The 12,529-nt window shown below is 52.8% G+C and overlaps 1 long non-coding RNA gene across 3 annotated transcripts in view; it reads right to left on the bottom strand.

Annotated features, from left to right (window-relative positions):
* Positions 1 to 205: 205 nt before the first annotated feature.
* LOC138854622 (uncharacterized) overlaps positions 206 to 12,529 on the bottom strand; it is a 90,569-nt gene continuing 78,245 nt past the window's right edge. For 2 of the 3 annotated variants that reach the window (XR_011393819.1, XR_011393820.1), the window contains one exon: positions 385 to 402. This is a non-coding gene — a long non-coding RNA (uncharacterized lncRNA). Of the gene's footprint in view, positions 356 to 384; positions 403 to 12,529 lie in introns of those variants that run through there. The other variant, XR_011393818.1, reaches the window with a different exon arrangement.

Raw genomic sequence — 12,529 nt, 5'->3', positions numbered from 1 at the left:
ATCACGGTCGTCAACAGGTAGTGGGCATCACGGTCGTCAACAGGTAGTGGGCATCACGGTCGTCAACAGGTAGTGGGCATCACGGTCGTCAACAAACAGGTAGTGGGCATCACGGTCGTCAACAGGTAGTGGGCATCACGGTCAGGTCGTCAATCACGGTCGTCAACAGGTAGTGGGCATCACGGTCGTCAACAGGTAGTGGGCATCACGGTCGTCAACAGGTAGTGGGCATCACGGTCGTCAACAGGTAGTGGGCATCACGGTCGTCAACAGGTAGTGGGCATCACGGTCGTCAACAGGTAGTGGGCATCACGGTCGTCAACAGGTAGTGGGCATCACGGTCAACACATACCTCCTGTAAAGATGTTATGAGAAATTCCTTTGAGTAACTATTAGGATAAACTTTATAAATCATAGACGTTGTTAGTCTAGGGGAGTTTTTATGGAGAATTATTCTCTAGTAATATCGTAATAACGTTGTAAGGAGATGGAAAAACTTTGTAAAATGTATCGTTAATATAAAGTAGATATTGTTATAGACTTGTGGTATTTTGTTGTACCTTTTTCTTAATTATACATAAACAGACTTTATATACCACTTATAAATTAAGAAGACCTTCATTCTTAGCTGAATGAACCTTTAATATTCAGTTGATCAAAAAGTTACATCATCCTCTATTTTCTAAGTTCATTATGATGTTGACTTAGAAAACTTGAAGTTTCTACACACGAGAACTTCTGAACAATGAAAATTCCACAATTTCTGGTGACTTAAGTGAATAAAGTTCTAGACCAAATGCTTCACCGTTTAGGTTAACAGTAGTGAGCCGTGGAGACCTTCACTATACCGAGAGTGACGCTCTACTGTCTGCTCTACTACACTCACCTCTGACGTAAGCTGGCGTCAGGCGAGTAGTAACACTCACCTCTGACGTAAGCTGGCGTCAGGCGAGTAGTAACACTCACCTCTGACGTAAGCTGGCGTCAGGCGAGTAGTAACACTCACCTCTGACGTAAGCTGGCGTCAGGCGAGTAGTAACACTCACCTCTGACGTAAGCTGGCGTCAGGCGAGTAGTAACACTCACCTCTGACGTAAGCTGGCGTCAGGCGAGTAGTAACACTCACCTCTGACGTAAGCTGGCGTCAGGCGAGTAGTAACACTCACCTCTGACGTAAGCTGGCGTCAGGCGAGTAGTAACACTCACCTCTGACGTAAGCTGGCGTCAGGCGAGTAGTAACACTCACCTCTGACGTAAGCTGGCGTCAGGCGAGTAGTAACACTCACCTCTGACGTAAGCTGGCGTCAGGCGAGTAGTAACACTCACCTCTGACGTAAGCTGGCGTCAGGCGAGTAGTAACACTCACCTCTGACGTAAGCTGGCGTCAGGCGAGTAGTAACACTCACCTCTGACGTAAGCTGGCGTCAGGCGAGTAGTAACACTCACCTCTGACGTAAGCTGGCGTCAGGCGAGTAGTAACACTCACCTCTGACGTAAGCTGGCGTCAGGCGAGTAGTAACACTCACCTCTGACGTAAGCTGGCGTCAGGCGAGTAGTAACACTCACCTCTGACGTAAGCTGGCGTCAGGCGAGTAGTAACACTCACCTCTGACGTAAGCTGGCGTCAGGCGAGTAGTAACACTCACCTCTGACGTAAGCTGGCGTCAGGCGAGTAGTAACACTCACCTCTGACGTAAGCTGGCGTCAGGCGAGTAGTAACACTCACCTCTGACGTAAGCTGGCGTCAGGCGAGTAGTAACACTCACCTCTGACGTAAGCTGGCGTCAGGCGAGTAGTAACACTCACCTCTGACGTAAGCTGGCGTCAGGCGAGTAGTAACACTCACCTCTGACGTAAGCTGGCGTCAGGCGAGTAGTAACACTCACCTCTGACGTAAGCTGGCGTCAGGCGAGTAGTAACACTCACCTCTGACGTAAGCTGGCGTCAGGCGAGTAGTAACACTCACCTCTGACGTAAGCTGGCGTCAGGCGAGTAGTAACACTCACCTCTGACGTAAGCTGGCGTCAGGCGAGTAGTAACACTCACCTCTGACGTAAGCTGGCGTCAGGCGAGTAGTAACACTCACCTCTGACGTAAGCTCGCGTCAGGCGAGTAGTAACACTCACCTCTGACGTAAGCTGGCGTCAGGCGAGTAGTAACACTCACCTCTGACGTAAGCTGGCGTCAGGCGAGTAGTAACACTCACCTCTGACGTAAGCTGGCGTCAGGCGAGTAGTAACACTCACCTCTGACGTAAGCTGGCGTCAGGCGAGTAGTAACACTCACCTCTGACGTAAGCTGGCGTCAGGCGAGTAGTAACACTCACCTCTGACGTAAGCTGGCGTCAGGCGAGTAGTAACACTCACCTCTGACGTAAGCTGGCGTCAGGCGAGTAGTAACACTCACCTCTGACGTAAGCTGGCGTCAGGCCAGTAGTAACACTCACCTCTGACGTAAGCTGGCGTCAGGCCAGTAGTAACACCCACCTCTGACGTAAGCTCACGTCATGCGAGTAGTAACACTCACCTCTGACGTAAGCTGGCGTCAGGCTAGTAGTAACACCCACCTCTGACGTAAGCTGGCGTCAGGCTAGTAGTAACACTCACCTCTGACGTAAGCTGGCGTCAGACAAGTAGTAACACTCACCTCTGACGTAAGCTGGCGTCAGGCGAGTATTAACACTCACCTCTGACGTAAGCCGGCGTCAGGCGAGTAGTAGCTCTCACCTCTGACGTAAGCTGGCGTCAGGCGAGTAGTAACACTCACCTCTGACGTAAGCTGGCGTCAGGCGAGTAGTAACACTCACCTCTGACGTAAGCTGGCGTCAGGCGAGTAGTAACACTCACCTCTGACGTAAGCTGGCGTCAGGCGAGTAGTAACACTCACCTCTGACGTAAGCTGGCGTCAGGCGAGTAGTAACACTCACCTCTGACGTAAGCTGGCGTCAGGCGAGTAGTAACACTCACCTCTGACGTAAGCTGGCGTCAGGCGAGTAGTAACACTCACCTCTGACGTAAGCTCGCGTCAGGCGAGTAGTAACACTCACCTCTGACGTAAGCTGGCGTCAGGCGAGTAGTAACACTCACCTCTGACGTAAGCTGGCGTCAGGCGAGTAGTAACACTCACCTCTGACGTAAGCTGGCGTCAGGCGAGTAGTAACACTCACCTCTGACGTAAGCTGGCGTCAGGCGAGTAGTAACACTCACCTCTGACGTAAGCTCACGTCAGGCGAGTAGTAACACTCACCTCTGACGTAAGCTCGCGTCAGGCGAGTAGTAACACTCACCTCTGACGTAAGCTGGCGTCAGGCGAGTAGTAACACTCACCTCTGACGTAAGCTGGCGTCAGGCGAGTAGTAACACTCACCTCTGACGTAAGCTCGCGTCAGGCGAGTAGTAACACTCACCTCTGACGTAAGCTGGCGTCAGGCGAGTAGTAACACTCACCTCTGACGTAAGCTGGCGTCAGGCGAGTAGTAACACTCACCTCTGACGTAAGCTGGCGTCAGGCGAGTAGTAACACTCACCTCTGACGTAAGCTGGCGTCAGGCGAGTAGTAACACTCACCTCTGACGTAAGCTGGCGTCAGGCGAGTAGTAACACTCACCTCTGACGTAAGCTGGCGTCAGGCGAGTAGTAACACTCACCTCTGACGTAAGCTCGCGTCAGGCGAGTAGTAACACTCACCTCTGACGTAAGCTGGCGTCAGGCGAGTAGTAACACTCACCTCTGACGTAAGCTCGCGTCAGGCGAGTAGTAACACTCACCTCTGACGTAAGCTCGCATCAGGCGAGTAGTAACACTCACCTCTGACGTAAGCTGGCGTCAGGCGAGTAGTAACACTCACATCTGACGTAAGCTGGCGTCACTCACCTCTGACGAGCTAGTAACACTCACCTCTGACGTAAGCTGGCGTCAGGCGAGTAGTAACACTCATCTCTGACGTAAGCTCGCGTCAGGCGAGTAGTAACACTCACCTCTGACGTAAGTGGGCGTCAGACGAGTAGTAACACTCATCTCTGACGTAAGCTCGCATCAGGAGAGCAGTAACACTCACCTCTGACGTAAGCTGGCGTCAGGCGAGTAGTAACACTCACCTCTGACGTAAGCTCGCATCAGGCGAGTAGTAACACTCACCTGTGACGTAAGCTCGCATCAGGCGAATAGTAACTCTCACCTCTGACGTAAGCTGGCGTCAGGCGAGTACTAACACCCACCTCTGACGTAAGCTCACGTCAGGCGAGTAGGAACACTCATCTCTGACGTAAGTTGGCGTCAGGCGAGTAGTAACACTCACCTCTGACGTAAGCTAGCCTCAGGCGAGTAGTAACACTCACCTCTGACGTAAGCTGGCGTCAGGCGAGTAGTAACACTCACCTCTGACGTAAGCTGGCGTCAGGCGAGTAGTAACACTCACCTCTGACGTAAGCTCACGTCAGGCGAGTAGTAACACTCACCTCTGACGTAAGCTCACGTCAGGCGAGTAGTAACACTCACCTCTGACGTAAGCTGGCGTCAGGCGAGTATTAACACTCACCTCTGACGTAAGCTGGCGTCAGGCGAGTAGTAACGCTCACCTCTGACGAAAGCTCGAATCAGGCGAATAGTAACACGCGTCACGAGTAGTAAACTCACCTCTGACGTAAGCTGGCGTCAGGCGAGTAGTAACACTCACCTCTGACGTAAGCTGGCGTCAGGCGAGTAGTAACACTCACCTCTGACGTAAGCTCGCGTCAGGCGAGTAGTAACACTCACCTCTGACGTAAGCTCGCGTCAGGCGAGTAGTAACACTCACCTCTGACGTAAGCTCGCGTCATGCGAGCAGTAACACTCACCTCTGACGTAAACTCGCGCCTGGCGAGTAGTAACACTCACCTCTGACGTAAGCTCGCGTCAGGCGAGTAGTAACACTCACCTCTGACGTAAGCTGGCGTCAGGCGAGTAGTAACACTCACCTCTGACGTAAGCTCGCGTCAGGCGAGTAGTAACACTCACCTCTGACGTAAGCTGGCGTCAGGCGAGTAGTAACACTCACCTCTGACGTAAGCTGGCGTCAGGCGAGTAGTAACACTCACCTCTGACGTAAGCTGGCGTCAGGCGAGTAGTAACACTCACCTCTGACGTAAGCTGGCGTCAGGCGAGTAGTAACACTCACCTCTGACGTAAGCTGCCTCAGGCGAGTAGTAACACTCACCTCTGACGTAAGCTCGCATCAGGCGAGTAGTAACACTCACCTCTGACGTAAGCTAGAGTCAGGCGAGTAGCAACACTCACCTCTGACGTAATCTCGCATCAGGCGAGTAGTAACACTCACCTGTGACGTAAGCTCGCATCAGGCGAATAGTAACACTCACCTCTGACGTAAGCTGGCGTCAGGCGAGTAGTAACACTCACCTCTGACGTAAGCTCGCATCAGTCGAGAAGTAACACTCACCTGTGACGTAAGCTCGCATCAGGCGAGTAGTAACACTCACCTCTGACGTAAGCTGGCGTCAGGCGAGTAGTAACAGGCGAGTGGTAACACTCACCTCTGACGTAAGCTGGTCTAAGGCGAGTAGCAACACTCACCTCTGACGTAAGCTCGCGTCAGGCGAGTAGTAACACTCACCTCTGACGTACGCTCGCGTCAGGCGAGTAGTAACACTCACCTCTGACTTAAGCTGGCGTCAGGCGAGTAGTAACACTCACCTCTGACGTACGCTCGCATCAGGCGAATAATAACACTCACCTCTGACGTAAGCTCGCGTAAGGCGAGTAGTAACACTCACCTCTGACGTAAGCTCGCATCCGGCGAGTAGAAACACTCACTTCTGACGCAACCACGCGTCAGGCGACTAGTAACACTCACCTCTGACGTAAGCTGGCGTCAGGCGAGTATTAACACTCACCTCTGAGGTACGCTCGCATCAGGCGAATAGTAACACTCACCTCTGACGTAAGCTCGCATCAGGCGAGTAGTAACACTCACCTCTGACTTAAGCTCGCTTCAGGCGAGTAGTAACACTCACCTCTGACGTAAACTCGCGTCAGTCGAGTAGTAACACACACCTCTGACGTAAGCTCGCGTCAGGCGAGTAGTAACACTCACCTCTGACGTAAGCTCGCGTCAGGCGAACAGTAACACTCACCTCTGACGTAAGCTGGCGTCAGGCGAGTATTAACACTCACCTCTGACGTAAGCTGGCGTCAGGCGAGTAGTAACGCTCACCTCTGACGAAAGCTCGAATCAGGCGAATAGTAACACGCACCTCTGACGTAAGCTCGCATCAGGCGAGTGGTAACACTCACTTCTGACGTAACCACGCGTCAGGCGAGTGGTAACACTCACCTCTGACGTAAGCTGGTCTCAGGCGAGTAGTAACACTCACCTCTGACGTAAGCTCGCGTCAGGCGAGTAGTAACACTCACCTCTGACGTAAGCTGGCGTCAGGCGAGTAGTAACACTCACCTCTGACGTAAGCTGGCGTCAGGCGAATAGTAACACTCACCTTTGACGTAAGCTCGCGTCAGGCGAACAGTAACACTCACCTCTGACGTAAGCTGGCGTCAGGCGAGTATTAACACTCACCTCTGACGTAAGCTCACCTCTGACGTAAGCGTCAGGCGAGTAGTAGCACTCACCTCTGACGTAAGCTGGCGTCAGGCGAGTATTAACACTCACCTCTGACGTAAGCTGGCGTCAGGCGAGTAGTAACACTCACCTCTGACGTAAGCTCGCGTCAGGCGAGTAGTAACACTCACCTCTGACGTAAGCTCGCATCAGGCGAGTAGTAACACTCACCTCTGACGTAAGCTCGCGTCAGGCGAGTAGTAACACTCACCTCTGACGTAAGCTCGCGTCAGGCGAGTAGTAACACTCACCTCTGACGTAAGCTCGCGTCAGACGAGTAGTAACACTCATCTCTGACGTAAGCTCGCGTCAGGCGAGTAGTAACACTAACCTCTGACGTAAGCTCGCGTCAGGCGAGTAGTAACACTCACATCTGAAGTAAGCTCACGTCAGGCGAGTAGTAACACTCATCTCTGACGTAAGCTCGCGTCAGGCGAGTAGTAACACTCACCTCTGACGTAAGCTGGCGTCAGGCGAGTAGTAACACTCACCTCTGACGTAAGCTCACGTCAGGCAAGTAGTAACACTCACCTCTGACGTAAGTTCGCGTCAGGCGAGTAGTAACACTCACCTCTGACGTAAGCTCGCGTCAGGCGAGTAGTAACACTCACCTCTGACGTAAGCTCGCGTCAGGCGAGTAGTAACACTCACCTCTGACGTAAGCTCGCTTCAGGCGAGTAGTAACACTCACCTCTGACGTAAGCTCGCGTCAGGCGAGTAGTAACACTCACCTCTGACGTAAGCTCGCGTCAGGCGAGTAGTAACACTCACCTCTGACGTAAGCTCGCGTCAGGCGAGTAGTAACACTCACGTCTGACGTAAGCTCGCGTCAGGCGAGTAGTAACACTCACCTCTGACGCAAGCTCGCGTCAGGCGAGTAGTAACACTCACATCTGACGTAAGCTCGCGTCAGGCCAGTAGTAACACTCACATCTGACGTAAGCTCGCGTCAGGCGAGTAGTAACACTCACCTCTGACGTAAGCTCGCGTCAGGCGAGTAGTAACACTCACCTCTGACGTAAGCTCGCGTCAGGCGAGTAGTAACACTCACCTCTGACGTAAGCTCACTTCAGGCGAGTAGTAACACTCACCTCTGACGTAAGCTCACGTCAGGCGAGTAGTAACACTCACCTCTGACGTAAGCTCACGTCAGGCGAGTAGTAACACTCACCTCTGACGTAAGCTGGCGTCAGGCGAGTAGTAACACTCACCTCTGACGTAAGCTCGCCTCAGGCAAGTAGTAACACTCACCTCTGACGTAAGCTCGCATCAGGCGAGTAGTAACACTCACCTCTGACGTAAGCTAGCGTCAGGCGAGTAGTAACACTCACCTCTGACGTAAGCTCGCGTCAGGCGAGTAGTAACACTCACCTCTGACGTAAGCTCGCGTCAGGCGAGTAGTAACACTCACCTCTGACGTAAGCTCGCGTCAGGCGAGTAGTAACACTCACCTCTGACGTAAGCTGGCGTCAGGCGAGTAGTAACACTCACCTCTGACGTAAGCTCGCGTCAGGCGAGTAGTAACACTCACCTCTGACGTAAGCTCGCGTCAGGCGAGTAGTAACACTCACCTCTGACGTAAGCTCGCGTCAGGCGAGTAGTAACACTCACCTCTGACGTAAGCTTGCGCCAGGAGAGTAGTAACACTCACCTCTGACGTAAGCTCGCGTCAGGCGAGAAGTAACACTCACCTCTGACGTAAGCTCGCGTCAGGCGAGTAGTAACACTCACCTCTGACGTAAGCTCGCGTCAGGCGAGTAGTAACACTCACCTCTGACGTAAGCTCGCGTCAGGCGAGTAGTAACACTCACCTCTGACGTAAGCTCGCGTCAGGCGAGTAGTAACACTCACCTCTGACGTAAGCTCGCGTCAGGCGAGTAGTAACACTAACCTCTCACGTAAGCTAACGTCAGGCGAGTAGTAACACTCACCTCTGACGTAAGCTCACATCAGGCGGGTAGTAACACTCACCACTGACGTAAGCTCGCGTCAGGCGAGTAGTAACACTCACCTCTGACGTAAGCTCGCGTCAGGCGAGTAGTAACACTCACCTCTGACGTAAGCTCGCGTCAGGCGAGTAGTAACACTCACCTCTGACGTAAGCTGGCGTCAGGCGAGTAGTAACACTCACCTCTGACGTAAGCTCGCTTCAGGCGAGTAGTAACACTCACCTCTGACTTAAGCTCGCTTCAGGCGAATAGTAACACTCACCTCTGACGTAAGTTCGCGTAAGGCGAGTAGTAACACTCACCTCTGACTTAAGCTCGCTTCAGGCGAGTAGTAACACTCACCTCTGACGTAAACTCGCGTCAGTCGAGTAGTAACACTCACCTCTGACGTAAGCTCACATCAGGCGAGTAGTAACACTCACCTCTGACGTAAGCTGGTCTCAGGCGAGTAGTAACACTCACATCTGACGTAAGGTCTCGTCAGGTGAGTAGTAACACGCACCTCTGACGCAAGCTCGCATAAGGCGAGTAGTAACACCCACCTCTGACGCAAGCTCGCGTCAGGCGAGTAGTAACACGCACCTCTGACGTAAGCTCGCGTCAGGCGAGTAGTAGCACTCACCTCTGACGTAAGCTGGCGTCAGGCGAGTAGTAACACTCACCTCTGACGTAAGCTGGCGTCAGGCGAGTAGTAGCACTCACCTCTGACGGAAGCTCGCGTAAGGCGAGTAGTAACAATCACCTCTGACGTAAGCTCGCGTCAGGCGAGTAGTAACACTCACCTCTGACGTAAGCTCGTAAGCGTCAGGCGAGTAGTAACACTCACCTCTGATGTAAGCTCTCGTCAGGCGAGTAGTAACACTCACCTCTGACGTAAGCTGGCGTCAGGCGAGTAGTAACACTCACCTCTGATGTAAGCTGGCGTCAGGCGAGTAGTAACACTCACCTCTGACGTAAGCTCGCGTCAGGCGAATAGTAACACTCACCTCTGACATAAGCTGGCGTCAGGCGAATAGTAACACTCACCTCTGACGTAAGCTGGCGTCAGGCGAGTAGTAACATTCACCTCTGATGTAAGCTCTCGTCAGGTGAGTAGTAACACTCACCTCTGACATAAGCTGGCGTCATTCGAATAGTAACACTCACCTCTGACGTAAGCTGGCGTCAGGCGAGTAGTAACACTCACCTCTGACGTAAGCTGGCGTCAGGCGAGTAGTAACACTCACCTCTGACGTAAGCTCGCGTCAGGCGAGTAGTAACACTCACCTCTGACGTAAGCTGGCGTCAGGCGAGTAGTAACACTCACCTCTGACGTAAGCTGGCGTCAGGCGAGTAGTAACACTCACCTCTGACGTAAGCTCGCGTCAGGCGAGTAGTAACACTCACCTCTCACGAAAGCTCTCGTCAGGCGAGTAGTAACACTCACCTCTGACGTAAGCTCGCTTCAGGCGAGTAGAAACACTCACCTCTGACGTAAGCTCGCGTCAGGCGTGTAGTAACACTCACTTCTGACGTAAGCTCGCGTCAGGCGAGTAGTAACACTCACCTCTGACGTAAGCTCGCGTCAGGCGAGTAGTAACACTCACCTCTGACGTAAGCTCGCGTCAGGCGAGTAGTAACACTCACCTCTGACGTAAGCTCGCGTCAGGCGAGTAGTAACACTCGCCTCTGACGTAAGCTCGCGTGAGGCGAGTAGTAACACTAACCTCTGACGTAAGCTCGCGTCAGGCGAGTAGTAACACTCACCTCTGACGTAAGCTCGCGTCAGGCGAGTAGTAACACTCACCTCTGACGTAAGCTCGCGTCAGGCGAGTAGTAACACTTACCTCTGACGTAAGCTCGCGTCAGACGAGTAGTAACACTCACCTCTGACGTAAGCTCGCGTCAGGCGAGTAGTAACACTCACCTTTGATGTAAGCTCGCGTCAGGCGAGTAGTAACACTTACCACTGACGTAAGCTGGCGTCATGCGAATAGTAACACTCACCTCTGACATAAGCTCGCGTCAGGCGAGTAGTAACACTCACCTCTTACGTAAGCTCGCTTCAGGCGAATAGTAACACTCACCTCTGAGGTACGCTCGCATCAGGCGAATAGTAACACTCACCTCTGACGTAAGCTCGCATCAGGCGAGTAGTAACACTCACCTCTGACTTAAGCTCGCTTCAGGCGAGTAGTAACACTCACCTCTGACGTAAGCTCGCGTCAGACGAGTAGTAACACTCACCTCTGACGTAAGCTCGCGTCAGACAAGTAGTAACACTCACCTCTGATGTAAGCTCGCGTCAGGCGAGTAGTAAAACTCGCCTCTGACGTAAGCTCGCGTCAGGCGAGTAGTAACACTAACCTCTGACGTAAGCTCGCGTCAGGCGAGTAGTAACACTCACCTCTGACGTAAGCTCGCGTCAGGCGAGTAGTAACACTCACCTCTGACGTAAGCTCTCGTCAGGCGAGTAGTAACACTCACCTCTGACGTAAGCTCTCGTCACGCGAGTAGTAACACTCACCTCTGACGTAAGCTCGCGTCATACGAGTAGTAACACTCTCCTCTGACGTAAGCTCTCGTCAGGCGAGTAGTAACACTCACCTCTGACGTTAGCTCGCGTCAGGCGAGAAGTAACACTCACCTCTGACGTAAGCTCGCGTCAGGCGAGTAGTAACACTCACCTCTGACGTAAGCTCGCGTCAGGCGAGTAGTAACACTAACCTCTGACGTAAACTAACGTCAGGCGAGTAGTAACAGTCACCTCTGACGTAAGCTCGCAGGCGAGTAGTAACACTCACCTCTGACGTAAGCTCGCGTCAGGCGAGTAGTAACACTCACCTCTGACGTAAGCTCGCGTCAGGCGAGTAGTAACACTCACCTCTGACGTAAGCTCACTTCAGGCGAGTAGTAACTCTCACCTCTGATGTAAGCTCACGTCAGACGAGTAGTAACACTCACCTCTGACGTATGCTCATTTCAGGCGAGTAGTAACACTCACCTCTGACGTAAGCTCGCGTCAGGCGAGAAGTAACACTCACCTCTGACGTAAGCTCGCGTCAGGCGAGTAGTAACACTCACCTCTGACGTAAGCTCGCGTCAGGCGAGTAGTAACACTCACCTCTGACGTAAGCTCGCGTCAGGCGAGTAGTAACACTCACCTCTGACGTAAGCTCGCGTCAGGCGAGTAGTAACACTCACCTCTGACGTAATCTCGCGTCAGGCGAGTAGTAACACTCACCTCTGACGTAAGCTCGCGTCAGGCGAGTAGTAACACTCACCTCTGACGTAAGCTCGCGTCAGGCGAGTAGTAACACTCACCTCTGACGTAAGCTCGCGTCAGGCGAGTAGTAACACTCACCTCTGACGTAAGCTCGCGTCAGGCGAGTAGTAACACTCACCTCTGACATAAGCTCGCGTCAGTCGACTAGTAACACTCACCTCTGACGTAAGCTCGCGTCAGTCGACTAGTAACACTCACCTCTGACGTAAGCTCGCGTCAGGCGAGTAGTAACACTCACCTCTGACGTAAGCTCACGTCAGGCGAGTAGTAACACTCACCTCTGACGTAAGCTCGCGTCAGACGGGTAGTAACACTCACCTCTGACGTAAGCTCACATCAGGCGAGTAGTAACACTCACCTGTGACGTAAGCTCGCGTCATTCGAGTAGTAACACTCACCTCTGACGTAAGCTCGCGTCAGGCTAGAAGTAACACTCACCTCTGACGTAAGCTCGCATCAGGCGACTAGTAACACTCACCTCTGACGTAAGCTCGCGTCAGGCGAGTAGTAACACTAACCTCTGACGTAAGCTCGCGTCAGGCGACTAGTAACACTCACCTCTGACGTAAGCTCGCGTCAGGCGAGTAGTAACACTCACCTCTGACGTAAGCTCGCGTCAGGCGAGTAGTAACACTCACCTATGACGTAAGCTCGCGTCAGGCAAATAGCAACACTAACCTCTGACGTAAGCTCGCGTCAGGCGAGT

Source organism: Cherax quadricarinatus, chromosome 64 (assembly GCF_038502225.1).
Source record: "Cherax quadricarinatus isolate ZL_2023a chromosome 64, ASM3850222v1, whole genome shotgun sequence".
Taxonomy (NCBI): Eukaryota; Metazoa; Arthropoda; class Malacostraca; order Decapoda; family Parastacidae; genus Cherax; species Cherax quadricarinatus.
The sequence above is the reverse complement of the archived record's forward strand: the minus strand, read 5'-3'. Positions and strand labels throughout refer to the sequence as shown.